This window comes from Adiantum capillus-veneris, chromosome 10 (assembly GCF_014529385.1).
Source record: "Adiantum capillus-veneris isolate H3 chromosome 10, ASM1452938v2, whole genome shotgun sequence".
NCBI classification, from domain to species: Eukaryota; Viridiplantae; Streptophyta; class Polypodiopsida; order Polypodiales; family Pteridaceae; genus Adiantum; species Adiantum capillus-veneris.
In genome coordinates, this window is record NC_140940.1 from 19,064,445 (window position 1) to 19,078,807 (window position 14,363).

Sequence of the window (14,363 nt, forward strand, 5' to 3'; positions counted from 1 at the left end):
GAGATCTCTCTCTCATCCTCGCATAACTCAGCATAACTTCCTATATCTATATAGAGCTCTCCGTTTAAACACATATCCTCTGTTTCATTTTGTAGCTCCTCTGCATGCACCCCATATAGAGCAGTAGCATCTTGATGCTCGTCTGGCACCACCGCAGCGGCTTCTGATTGAGCATCTTCTCTGATCTCCTCCATTGATGTCGTTGTGATTGGCACATGGTAGCCTTCATACGTCCTTGCACTACGAGGGGCTAACTCTATGACGTACCACCAGTTTGATGTAGACTTTGTAGGATGAAATACTACCTGCCAGAGCCACATAACTTACATGAGAGCTTTCAAGCACATAACTTGTAAAAGGGGGATGTTAACTATTTATATACTTACTTGTTCACAATGCTCGGGTAGTACGAAAGTGTCTCTTAGGTCAGTCCATTTCTTAGTAGAATCCACCTCAAGAAAACCAGACTCTCCTCTACGCACAGTAGCGTTTCGACCCTCCATGATTATCTTGAACCATTGCACGTCGAACAAGTCGACAAAAAATCCTCTGTAATCGATCCTCAAAATCTCTTGCAGCGTGCCGAAGTAAGTGAGTTCCGCCACCACGGGATCTGCATCAGAGGAACGTCGTCGACTAGACTGTTCAAATTTTGCCATGATTCCACAATCTTGAGTAAAACGCTTTTTGTCGATTCGTTCCACCCTAAAATGTCGACCTTTACACCATGCTGCTGTGTATGACTTATACTACAACGAACAAGGATTATGAGTGGCCGTTCAAACGTTTATAAATAAAGTCACTTGCTAGTCGTACATTGCAAACTTACCTTGGTCGCGCAACCCCGAGAGTACTCCCACTCTTCTTCAGTCACTTCGTCACCGCATTGTTGTGCGCTTTTCAATTGGTTGTGCAACCATCTTAAGCTCATGAAGGTTGGTAGGCTCTCCAGAACCGCTGGATAGTGCATCGGTGGTCGTCTTCCCCGTCTCCACTCGATTCGTGCCCTTTGTCGCTCTTGCTTTGCATCCTCATATTGTGAAATCCACTTTTGCATCACTGGATTGTGAAGCATGCAAAATCGGTTGATTTTAGCCTCTAGATCTTCCGTCATCTTCTTCTCAACACCGAGATTGCACATGACAATCCCAGATATGCGCTCATCATCTATGGTTCGCCATAGCGTGTCCCGGGATTTATCAAATCCGTCTAACCACTCTCCAATGTACACTAGGGACTCTGATACCAACCAACCTTCTGCCATGCTACCCTCCGGACGTGCCTTTTGACGCACATATCCCTTAAGCGTTTTCATGAAACGCTCTAAGAAGAACATCCATCTGGAATGAACTGTGCCAGCTATTTCCACCTCATCAACTATGTGAATAAGAAGATGCACCTGAATGGTTAGCATTGTAGTAGGAAAATGTTTCTCAAACATGCACACAAGCTCCGCAGCATTTAGTTTGGCGAATGGTATGGAGTCTACGTCGATCTCCTTTTGTGAGATCCATTGCACCAGCTTTGCAAGTTTGTAGATTGTGTTACGGATGTCGAGAGACAAACATCCCTCAATGGCAACCGGTAAAATAAACTGTAAAGTATGTGCAGCAATGATATTAAAGTCCACATTTTATGCAATGATATTAAAGTCCACTATGAACGTACCTGACACATTTTATGCCAATCGTGTGACTTCAAACCGGTAAGCTTTCCTTCTTTAGTAAAACACGTTCGGAGCGAGTGCATTACGCCAGTGGGGGTCCGCAAAGATCGAATGGCCTCTTTTACTTTGCGTTCTTGGGCTCCTGTGAAAATCCATGGTGCTTTAGGAAGTTTTATCGATCCATCAGACGCTGTTTGCGGCCAATATTGCTCCATACGATCCACATTTCTAAGGTCAACTCTGGCTCCCAAAGTATCTTTCTTGCCGGTCAAATGGTCCCATAGTAGATTACCCACATTCTTGAATATGTGCATTGGATCGAGCAAGTGATTGATCACGAGTCGAGGCCAGTATGGTAACTTGTACCATAGAGATAGTCTCTTCATCCCTGGAGGCAATCCGTCATCGCACATCTCCTTCTGCTCTAACCATGCTTGTGCAGACATCCTTGGTGGCTCTCTTCCCAAAAAGCCGTCGCATAACACATGATTCTCCGGAAGATACGCTTGATGACCTTCGTAGATTTGCTTCTTCAGTGAGGGTGCCCTACGTGCATTCAGTCTAGGTCCACATGTGACACATGCTCTGTATCCGCTTGTTTGAAGCCCTGCATGTATACACATGATAATAGATCAACTATGGGGAAAAACCAGATTTACAGTGTCTGAGAGAGGAGTGTCAATAGATCACCTGAGCATTCTGTTAGCCCGGGATAGTCATGCATGGTCCACATTAGAATACCTCTGATCAAAGCATTCCGTCGTCCTGTGTGTCGGCTCATATCCACCACCTCTATGCCAATCCACAATTGTTGTAGCTCTTCCAATAGTGGACGAAGATACACATCCATATTCCCCACTTTATATCGCCCTGGCACAATCAAGCTTAGCCATAGGTGCCCCTTCTTCGTAGTCAACCACGGGGGAATGTTGTAGTTGACGATGACAACGGGCCATACACTGTAAGATGTCGATCTTTGACCAAATGGATTTACGCCATCCATAGCCAGGCCTAAGCGCAAATTTCGAGCTTCCCTGGCAAAATCCGACCATGTTCCATCTATATGTTTCCAGGCTGCGCAATCTGCAGGAATTCGTAGCACACCATCCGAAGATTTATTCTCCTCATGCCATGATGCTAGGGCGGCCATGGACTTACATTCGAAGAAATGCTTGATGCGAGGAAGCAAAGGAAAATGTCGCAAAACCTTTTGTGGAATTTTTGTCCCGTGGAGATCTACTCGATATCTTTCGGAATCACATTTCGGACACTTCTCCATGTCTGTGTATTCCCCTCTGAAAAGAATGCAGTCATTAGGACAAGCGTGGATAGAATTGTAATCCATCCCCAAGTTTCGCAAAATCTTTCTTGCTTCATCTCGGGAATCTGGCATCACATTGTCAGCTGGTAGAATGTGCTGTTTCAGCAATCTACACAACATAAAAATATGATACAGTCGTGTAAAAATCTATCAGATCATTATACACCATGAGTTCTATTAAAGTAAACTAATTGTAATAGATCACCTGAAAAGCGCTGTGACGCTAGTGTCACTCCATCCAAACTTTGCCTGCATGTTGAGAAGAACCAGGAGTGCTTTCAATCTAGACATACGTGCTCCATTATACAATGATGTATCGGCTTCACTTTTCATATCATCATAGATAAGCCTTTCTGAATCCATGATCGTCTCGATCATTTCATCAATCTCGGGCTCAAACATTGCCTCGTTGGGAATGTGCTCTGCATGATCATCCCCCGAGGTGTCAGAGGCTACATCTTGTGGCCTCACATATGCTGCTTGACCAAAGCGCCTGCGAACACGTCTATTGGGTTGCAAGATTGCTGCTTGTTGGCCAGCGTCAGAGTCCGACGAGTTATAATTGGCAACAACTCGATCTATAATAGATGGATCGAACTCGCCAAATTCTCGAACGTGCTGCAAAGAAACACGTCTTGTCCGTCGCACAGCATGCTTGCATTGATTACAAGGACATAAGACCCTCGTTGAGAGATAGGTGTTTCGGTTGGACGGTCCCACATCCTCGTCGCTACTCATAATGAGGATAAAAAACTTATAACCTAGACAACAAATTTAATATTCTATTGGCATTCTTCGTCTTATCTCTCTCTCTCTCTCTCTCTCTCTCTCTCTCTCTCTCTCTCTCTCTCTCTCTCTCTCTCTCTCTTTACCTCACATTCTCTAGTCATGTCCAATCCCCGCACACCTCGGTCTAGAGGTGCACGGAGATCAGAACCACCGGGTTATAATCTCGTCTTTATTGGTCAATACCTATATTTGTGGGTACAAGAAATCTAGACACCCACGTCTACATGATACTGCATGTAGTGGACAAAATCCCTTTGCCTCTTCTCTAGCTGTAGCACTTCACTTCATCTTAACATCTTTTCACAGTAGATCTTTTCACTGTTCGTCTAACTCTAAACCCTAAACCGTAAGTAATTCTTGCGTGGACTCGATCTAACGTAAATAAGCGTAAATCTAAATAAACGTAAATCTAACTAAAAATAAAGCTAAATCTAATTTAACGTAAGTCTAATGACTAGAGGTTGTCTAGATGGTCATTGTGTCGGGGATGTAGTGACTCTTGCCGCCCTGAAGATCCACCTTCTTCCCTATCTTCTGAAGACATTTCACCAGTACTTTTGGATCGACGGAGCCCACTATGAGTGAAGGCAGCAATACCCTATATTCCATTGAGGGCTTTCTTCACCCGCTTCATGCAGGCATCGCAGTCTATGGAGACCCGCATCTAATCTAATATAACATAAATCTAAATCTAGCTTAAATAAATGTAAATCTAGTTAAAAATAAACCTAAATCTAATTTAATGTAAGTCTACATATAACCTAATCTTTAACGTCTTTTAAAATAGTTTCCTACGACGTTATAACTCTCTTCTTCCTGTGTGTGTGCGCGTGTGTGGATGTGTGTGCCAATAAAAAGAGATAAATGGTATAACCTTTCTATCACCCATGCCAAGTATGATAGATTGATTATGCCATTTCTCTCTTGAATAATAGGTCTTCAGTTCAACTCCTCGTCGGCTAGATCTTTAGGTCTTTTAATTTTAATTAGTTTCCTACGACGCTCCCTTAGTTTCTCTTTCTTTCTCTCTCAATGTGTGTGCGTTTTTTTGGATCGTATGCATGTTTTCTTTCTCTTTTCCTCTCTCAATGTGTGCGTTTTTTGTTTATGCATGTTCTCTCTCTCTTTTCCTCTCTCAATGCGTGCGTTTTTTGTTTATGCATGCTCTCTCTCTCTTTTTCTCTCTCAATGTGTGTGTGCATTCTTTGTTTATGTATGTGTGTGCGTTTTTGCACTCTCTCTCTCTCTCTCTCTCTCTCTCTCTCTCTCTCTCTCTCTCAAAAACACTATATGTGTGTGTGTATGTGTGTGTGTGTGAGAGAGAGAGCGAGGGAGAGAGAAAGAGAGGAAGGGAACATGAGAATGAGGAGAGGGAAGGAGCATACCTGTCTCTCCTTCCTCTCCTCGTGTGTGTGTGTGTGTGTGTGTGTGTGTGTGTGTGTGTGTAAAAGAAAGAGAGAGAGAGAGAGAGAGAGAGAGAGAGTGAGGGAGAGCGTTACCTGCTCTTTGCTTGAGGGCGTCGAAAAACTCAGATCTGAGATCTGAGTTTTTGGGCGCGCTCGGTTATTTTTTTTACCCCAGCTGGCGTCGCTATGAGCGTCGCTATAAGCGTCGCTATGAGCGTCGCAAATTTACAAAGAAATTTGCGACGCTCATAGCGACGCTTATAGCGACGCTCATAGCGACGCCGGGAATTTTTTTTTTTAGCGTCGCTGTGTGAGCGTCGCTAATGTGAAGAGCCTCTTGTAGTGTGGAAGCAACAAAAGGATGCAGCCAGAGCGCGAGTAGAGGCAGGGAGCTCACACCACTTGGGGAGCAGTGGATGGGCATCATTTGAGGCCGATTTTGTAAGTATTTTCGCATTGCTCTTTATGTTCGATAGTTTAGGGTTTATGAGTTTTTTAATTCTAACATAATGAAATCTTTGTATGTTTTGACAGTGGTCGATGACAGGACGTGATCCCACATCGTACGAGCGCGAGTACGCAGGCAGGAAGGGCTTAAACGCCCTGATGGACATTCTCAGTTCTTGCGGCGGCATGGTTAGTATTAGGGTTTACTCTTTTCTATTTTTTGTATTGTTTTATAAATGTCGTTATATGTTTATACTTACTGAAAGCTGTCTTATTGTCTTTTTTTGCAGAATCCGACAGATACGCTGCTTGGACGCGATGAGACGTCTGACTAGACGACGTCAGTTTAGCCATAGCTAGATAGCATTAGTTTAGGGTTTCTCATAGCTTATGTATCATGAGACGGATTTTATACGTCTTTTTGAACCATGTATATTATTACATTTGTCACTGCAGTTCCTTTTGCCAATCAATTCTTTGTGCCTATGATGTTGTACAATTGTCATTATTACATTTTCCAATCAATTCATTTTGCCTATGATGTGTACAATTGTCAATTTTGCAAACAATGAGTCTTGTGGGTGACTATTTTGGGTCTATTATCTACCCTTGCAGTTTTTTTAAAAAGTGAATCAAGTACAATATGGTTGATGGGTGGCAGGGCATTCAATGCCCTGTCACCAAAAAAAAATTCTCTCGGGCGTCGCTATAACCGTCGCTATGTATGGCTCTATAGCGTCGCTATGAGCGTTGCTATAGTCTTCTGTGTAAACGTCGCTACAACCATCGCTATGACCGTCGCTATGGGCGTCGCTATATAGCGACGCTTATAGCGACGCTCGTAGCGACGGTTTTAGCGACGCCGGGGGTTATAAAAACCCAGTGTATTTCCGTCGCTAACAGCGTCACAAGAGCACACAACCTCTTGTAGTGTTTGCAAATAGTAGAAGTATACATGCAAAACGATGGAGGTGAAAGCATTGGCCATGCTTTACAAATATGAGGGAGAGTGTATATCTTCTTGCTACTCATTAGTGATAGGAGAAATCTTCACAATATATTAAAACAATTGAGATTAGGCAAGGCCTTTCAAAGTATCAACTAACGTTAAAAAAGAGATCAATTTTAGATACCTATAAAACAACTCTTCAAGCTGCATTTGGTAGATCAACTTGCTTTATTTTGTTGGACTAGCCACGGTCATTTCCTTTCAAAGAGGCTCAAAAAGGGTATCTCTATACCGAAACAAAATATCAATATAGTACTCGCTCAATGTCGGATTCTCTGGAAAAGTCAAGAGCTCCCCTCCAATATTTTTCTCCACCACTTGTGAAAGCATTCTTGAGGCTTCAGTCAAAATCTGCTCCATCTGTACCTCTTTTGCACACCATCTAATGAACTCATGGTCACCTCCAAGCATACCATAAGAGCTTTTCAAATTATCATCAGCACCAAGCAAAGCAAGCATAGAAATCTTCTTCTCATGAGAGCATGCTCAATTGAAACTTGGTATAATTTATCCAATGTGATCTTCCTAGAGTCATCAAACATTGGCAATCCCCAAAGCACATCAAACCAAGGCTTTCCCAATCTTGGATTGATGATACACAACATCTGCAAAAAGTAAGTGATTAACTTCAATTAATACAATTGTACTACAAATGTCATACATAGAAGCACTAAAAAGACCATATTAGGTATTTTGGTAAAAATCTCACATTATGGGAATCTCCAAATCGACTAAATTCATGTAATTTGGGAATTTTCCACTTAAAGTGGGAAAAATTGAGGTGTGTGGTTAGTAAATAAAGTGAAAATCTCATAGGATTGTGGTGTTGATAAACACCAAAAGTCAAGAGGATGTACAACACATGGATTTGAATAATAACTATAAATTACATAAAACAAAGGAAGATACAAAAAAGATTTTGTTTACAAACTGACTAGTATAGTCACAATAGAAGCTCCACATAATTCTACTCCACATTTGATACCATATCTGAACTTTGATCCAAGTGTGGTTGATGTGCACGATTGAGGCCTTCTTTGGCTTTTAGAGCATGCCTTTCTGGAATCTTTATTCTAGAAAATGGTCCTTCTTTGTTGGGTCTCCAGGACCAAACAATTGCATCTACAGTTTCCCACACTTGTGGGTCCTTATAGAATTGACAGCCCAATAACCCTTCCAACAATTGTTGTAAGCTTGAGTATTTGTCATCCCACTTTTTCTCGCGCAAGGTGCCCAATATTGAATCAAGAGTTTTCTGTAGTTTGGTGATGTAGGCTCATTATCAATGTCAGATAAAGCCATTGCAAGCCACACTGGATAGATTTTTGTGTCACTCGGAACAAGCATAAGAAAGTCACCTTGGTGCACATCAGACATAGGGTCAAACTCTTCCCTTGGCCTATCTCGTTGAGGCCCACAAAAATGATCGTTCAACTCTTCAAGGCCTAGGAATCTTTCTGCTCCTTATTGCAAATTCATTGTAGTGCTTTGTAGGTGAGAATATTCTTGAGTTTTTGGCCAAAACATTTCATACAAGACTCCCTCTGATATGATTGCTTTTCCAATCTCTTCAATTACCTTACTCCAATAATCTATCACGGGTCTATAATATCGCGGAATACTTGAACCATTCCCTAAATTTTTCCAAAATTTTATATAGTTCTTTAGCCCCAAAATGACTTCTTCGTGGGCCTTGACATACTCCGCCATTTGTACTAGAGGTGGATCTCCATGTGGTAACATTGGCTTGCCTTCTGTGTCTGTTTTCCAAAGGCGAATACTTCCACTCCAACTTGATACCCCTACATGTGCCTTATATTGCATCATTGGTGTCTCATCCTGCATAAAGAACCTGAACTGAAGCGGTTTGGAATGTCCAACAAGTATGTCTTGTCCATCACAAAGATAGCCATCACAATATTTCTTGGAATCGGGGATCTTTGTGAGAAAAAATAGAGCTGGAGATGAAGATGAGTTGTTTCGTAATGTATCCATCAAATGTGGCAAAGTATAGGTTTGTGTAACTCTCAGCTTCTCTGAAAACCTACTAAGCATGGCGTCTATGTTCTCATGTGTATGCCCAACCATTAAAAATCCCAGCTGGATGGTTTTGAAAACACCCCTTGCAACAAGCATTGAAAAATAGGCAAATAAGTATCGATTTTTGTTTTCCCCTACACAATTATCCAATTGTAGCAACAAGTTCTCTGGCAATCTGCGAAATGTTGACCCCAATTCCTCTTCTGCAATTTCTGACAACTGCACAACGGGCTCTTTTCCATCACTCAAGTTATGGTAGTCCAAAGCATCCCTTGAGTTCAAAGCATGTAGTAGTGAAATATTGCTCCTTGGAAGTCCATTTGTTACTAGATCACCAAGAGGATGCTTATCTATCCTCTCTAGGTTATGTAAACAATTAGCAATTGAGCCAATTGTAAGATTTGGATCAGCTGGCCACAAACCATTCAAGACAAAGTGTCCGTAATGACCTTCTCCACGTCCATGAGTGATCATGCCAATCAATGCCACCTGCAGATTATATCCTGAATCCACACCCTTGGGAACAATGCGTAATCTAGGAATGGAAGTCTTCTTTTGATCCATCTTATCATGGATTATGCATACATACTTTTGTGGTTGAGTTTCTGAATACGTGCGCCATGCATAATATAGGCTTCTGCAACTCTTTTGTTGTGCCATGTGAACTTCTCTCTCCCTCAAGAGAAGAGCTCTCTCTTCAAGAGAAGGTTTAGCTTCTAACCTTGCCTTGATTGAGCTACAAATATTGCACTTAGAGAACTCACTCGTCTTTGTTAAAGTGACATGTGGGTACTCTTTGTTCCAAATTCTACCAAAAGAAGATTGGGATAGCTTCTTCTCATAGCCCATTTGGTCAAGTGTCGTGTTGATTTCACATAAAATATCCACTTGTTTGTATGTTGATGGAATCACCAATTGAGTCTCTCTTGAGCCATCTAGCAGTGTTCTACTTCTATGTGGCATCTTCTCAGAGTTGTTTTCCACAAACTCATTTAGTAGTGCTCTTGCTAAACTAGTATGTTGAAGTCCCCTTCTCAATGTACATGTGTTCCCCTGTACATATTGGCGCACACCATTTTCAAAGTTCTCCTTGTATCGATAAAATTATGTCTTTGGTATTCCACGTAGCTCATACCATGCTCTACAACAAACAATAGAGCCATTTAGCCTGAATTGGTATCGTGACTTCTCATCTTTCTGATAACATATAGAAAGAACATCATAAACATAATTAGTGCGTGATTTTTGAGACTCTCCCCAAAACTGTTGTCGTAACCTTGTCACCATATCACGATCTGCAAACTGGCAACATTTTTGTGCACAACAATCAATGCATGATACCCTTTGAATTGATTTGTTTGAAAGGTAAAAAGTCAAAGCTGGTGCTGCTTTTGATTTTTGAGTCCTGTTCATGAAAGTGTATCGTCTCTTCCTTGACAACTGGACAACATACCTCCCATCAAGTTTTTTTCCAACATTGTCATCGTTGGATACATCCTCATATGTAGCATGCATGCCATCAACAGGAACAAATCGTTCTAATGGGCTCCCATTCAACATTATCGTCTGCTTGATGGGCCACTTTAGCAAAGTGATGCTACCCACTTCAACCACATCATCAATGCTTGCATTTTCTCTTTCAATACCCACACCCACACAATCAGGACCAAGTTTCTGAAAGTTGACATAATCATGTGGAAATACATATAAGATGGTCCCTTCATTCATGGTTTGCATCATTGTGTCATCTTTTAAAAGGACCCTCTGATTTCTCCAAGACTCTCGAATCATTGCTTCAAATTCTGGGCTTGTCATAGGTATTGCATCTGTAACTAGAGGATTAGAATGATCATGTTCTTCATCACCATTGTAGCTTTCCTGTGGATCAATTAAGTTCCCATTTAATACAAAAGATTGCAAAAGAAGCTTTGACCATCGAACAGCACTCCATAATGAGCCTTGGAGAGATGAAGTATCCATTGTAGGAAAAGGTAGGACCACATCCTTCAAGCATTCCTCCACTAGTATGGAGACATTTCCTTGCCCTATCTTTGTACCACCACAAGTGGAATCTGGATCTATTCTACACACACAGCCAATACCACCAATTTCATTGTCAAGTATGATATGTACTTTCTCCCCAGATTCAAAGTCCATCCTGTAAGTGAAAAAGATTACATTGTTAAATCCATAGTTATAGAAAAATACTCTTCAAACAAAAAATCATGCTACAACATGGAAAAGGTTTGCATAGGTTGGACAAATGGTGAACCTTGAGACCAAATCCTCCTTGCTATATTAATGGAAGCAAGGTTGGAAATTATGGTGGATCTTGAAACCAAAGCATCCTTGCTATATTAGAGCATAGGTTGGACATGTGGTGGACCTAGTTGTAATACCCACTGCCACCTATCAACTACTATAGGACTATGCTTTCCAATGTCCAAGTATCCCTTGAGGCTTTCAAGGTTGAACACGTGGTGGACCTTTAAACGAAAATCCCCTTTCTATATCAGAGCATAGCTTGGACAAGTGGTGGACCTAGTTATAATGCCCAATATCCAAGGTGAAATACCTTAGGACCTTGCTACCTTGCTTGCCAATGTTTACGTAGCCCCTCATTTATTTAATGGAAGTAAGGTTGGACAAGTGGTGGACCTTGAAACCAAAGCCTCTTTGCTATATGAGAGCATAGGTTGGACCTAGTTGTAATACCCACTACCACCTATCAACTACTATAGGACTATGCTTTCCAATGTCCAAGTATCCCTTGAGTCTTTCAAGGTTGAACAGTGGTGGACCTTGAAACGAAATCCCCCTTTCTATATCAGACCATAGCTTGAACAAGTGGTGGACCTAGTTATAATGCCCAATATCCAAGGTGAAACACCTTAGGACCTTGCTACCTTGCTTGCCAATGTTTACGTAGCCTCTCATTTCTTTAATGGAAGCAAGGTTGGACAAGTGGTGGACCTTGAAACTAAATCCTCTTTGCTATATGAGAGCATTGGTTGGACCTAGTTGTAATACCCACTGCCACCTATCAACTACTATAGGACTATGCTTTCCAATGTCCAAGTATCCCTTGAGTCTTGCAAGGTTGAACACGTGGTGGACCTTGAAACGAAAATCCCCTTTCTATATCAGAGCATAGCTTGGACAAGTGGTGGACCTAGTTATAATGCCCAATATCCAAGGTGAAATACCTTATGACCTTTCTACCTTGCTTGCCAATGTTTACGTAGCCCCTCATTTCTTTAATGGAAGCAAGGTTGGACAAGTGGTGGACCTTAAAACCAAAGCCTCTTTGCTATATCAGAGCATAGGTTGGACCTAGTTGTTATACCCAGTGCCACCTATCAACTACTATAGGACTATGCTTTCCAATGTCCAAGCATCCCTTGAGTCTTGCAAGGTTGAACACGTGGTGGATTATTGAAACCAAAATCCCCTTTCTATATCAGAGCATATCTTGGACAATTGGTGGACCTAGTTATAATGCCCCTCCTTTATTCAATGAAAGAAAGGTTGGAAAAGTGGTGAATCTTGAAACCCAAACCCTTTGGCTATATATAGAGGATAGCTTGGACAAGTGGTGGGATTAGTTGTAGTATCCAATGTCCAAGGTCCAAGGTGAACTATGTAAAGACCTTACTTCCAAAAACAAAGTCGTACAAGTGGTTCTCCTTCAAACCAAAACGTCCTTAGTGTATTAGAACATAGCTTGGAGAAGTCGTGGACTTAGTTGTAATGGTGAATGTCCAAAGCAAACTATTATAGGACCTTGCTTCCCAAATCAAGTTTGGACAAGTGGTGGATCTTGAAACCAAAACCCCTAGCATAGCTTAGATAAGTGGTGGACCTAGCTGCCATGGAAAATGTTCAATGTGAACTGCTACAGGACCTTGCTATTAAATGTCTAAGTAGAGCTAGCTTCTTTAATGGAATCAAGGCTGGGAAAGTGGTGCATCTTGAAACCAAAAGCCCTTTATTGTATTAGAGCATAGCTTGGACAAGTGAGGGACCTAGTTTTAATGTGTGATGTCCAAAGAAAAGTATTACAAGACCTTGCTTTCCAATATTTGAATTGGTCAAGTGGTTAAAACTAAGTATAAAACTTTGACCATTTTCTTCTCGAATTGCCAAAAAGCTAGTTTTAGACACCCCTAAATGAAAATGGTTTAGGGTGGCCTTAAGCAACGTTTTTTCAAAGACTTGAACAAAAGGGTTGCCGAAGAGTAATGAAAATTTATTATGGCTTGAAGTGCCTGAGTATGTGAAAACAAGCCTAGGTTTTCCACGAGGCAAAAGGTGACATAATAAGAACATTGGAAACTTAGGATTGACCATGTGGCCTAAACTTTGGCAAGTGAAGTGGTGGCCAAGTTTTGTGGCACAGTGTGCACTTGGTCCTATATGTGTTGACCACTTGGCTAAATCTAGGACCATAAGGCCAAACCTTTGGAACCTTAAATATAGTATGGGACATAATCTAGAACTGCTATAGTAAATTAGTAGTATAGTTAATATGTTAATATTTGTATTATATTTAAGTATATGCTAAATATAATTTATGTTCAAAATTTCACTAATGAAGAATGTTCCCATTTAGCACTCCAGATGCGGGGTCTTAGGGCAATGCCACAATGGGGTGACAAGGCAGCGCTTCCACGTGAGGTTTGGGGGTAGCGCTCTTGATGGGGATGTGGAATATAGTGCTCTCAATGGTGGGGCTTAGAAGGTTGATTTTGGGATATTGTTCCAGGCGGGGTCAAGGGGCGGCGCCCAAAGATTTTTTTTTTTAAAGTGAATTCATAGTATAGAGTTACACATGTTTGCATATTTTCAACCATGATTTCTTTAATTTTGGCTGTGTGAATTGGTTAATGTTTTATATTGCTTTTGTTTTTTTTAATCCTATGATCATACAACATGGACTTGTAGCATACGTGGCATTCTAATAAACCCTATCAAGATTAGGCACAGAGAGAGCGCACGAGCAACGCACACAGAGAAAGCAGGCGAGCAGCAAACACACAGAAAGCGCACACGGATCGCACACAGTTGGAGTATATGCGCACGTAGAGGAGCAAGCTCGGCATCGTACACAACAAACAGGTGGAGCGCACAGGATTGAAAGTTTGCGTACAAGATAAAGAAACAGCAGCGTACGCAACGCTTTCTAGAAGGGCAGGATCGGGCATAGCTTCTTCTCAGGAGACATTGCACACCTCACGAATAGAGAAAAAACAGGTATTTCTCTCTCTCTCACTCTCTGTCTTTCTCCATATAGAGAAGATGGTTCTCTGTAACTCTTCTTGCACACACACTCTCTCGTCAAAAGACAGAGATACGTAGTTTAAAAATATCCCCGCACACATACACATATTCCTACACATTGTCTTCCTCTCTTCCACATACATAACCATAGTGAAATCTGTTATCTTGTTGTCTCTCTCTTGAAAATACATCCACATATTCCCACACATCGTCTTCCTCACTTCCACATACATAGCCACAGTGAAATCTGTTATCTTGTTGTCTCTCTCTTGAAAATACTTGCACATATTCCAATACATCGTCTTCCTCTCTTCCACATACATAAACACAATGAAATCTGTTATCTTTCTCTCTCTCCTCTCTCTAGAAAACAGGTATCTCTCTCTCTCTCTTTCTCTATCTATC

The 14,363-nt window shown here is 41.4% G+C and overlaps 1 pseudogene; it reads right to left on the reverse strand.

The window, feature by feature from the left end:
* Nucleotides 1-14,363, reverse strand: part of LOC147448517 (uncharacterized) — a 64,983-nt pseudogene that overhangs the window by 22,723 nt on the left and 27,897 nt on the right.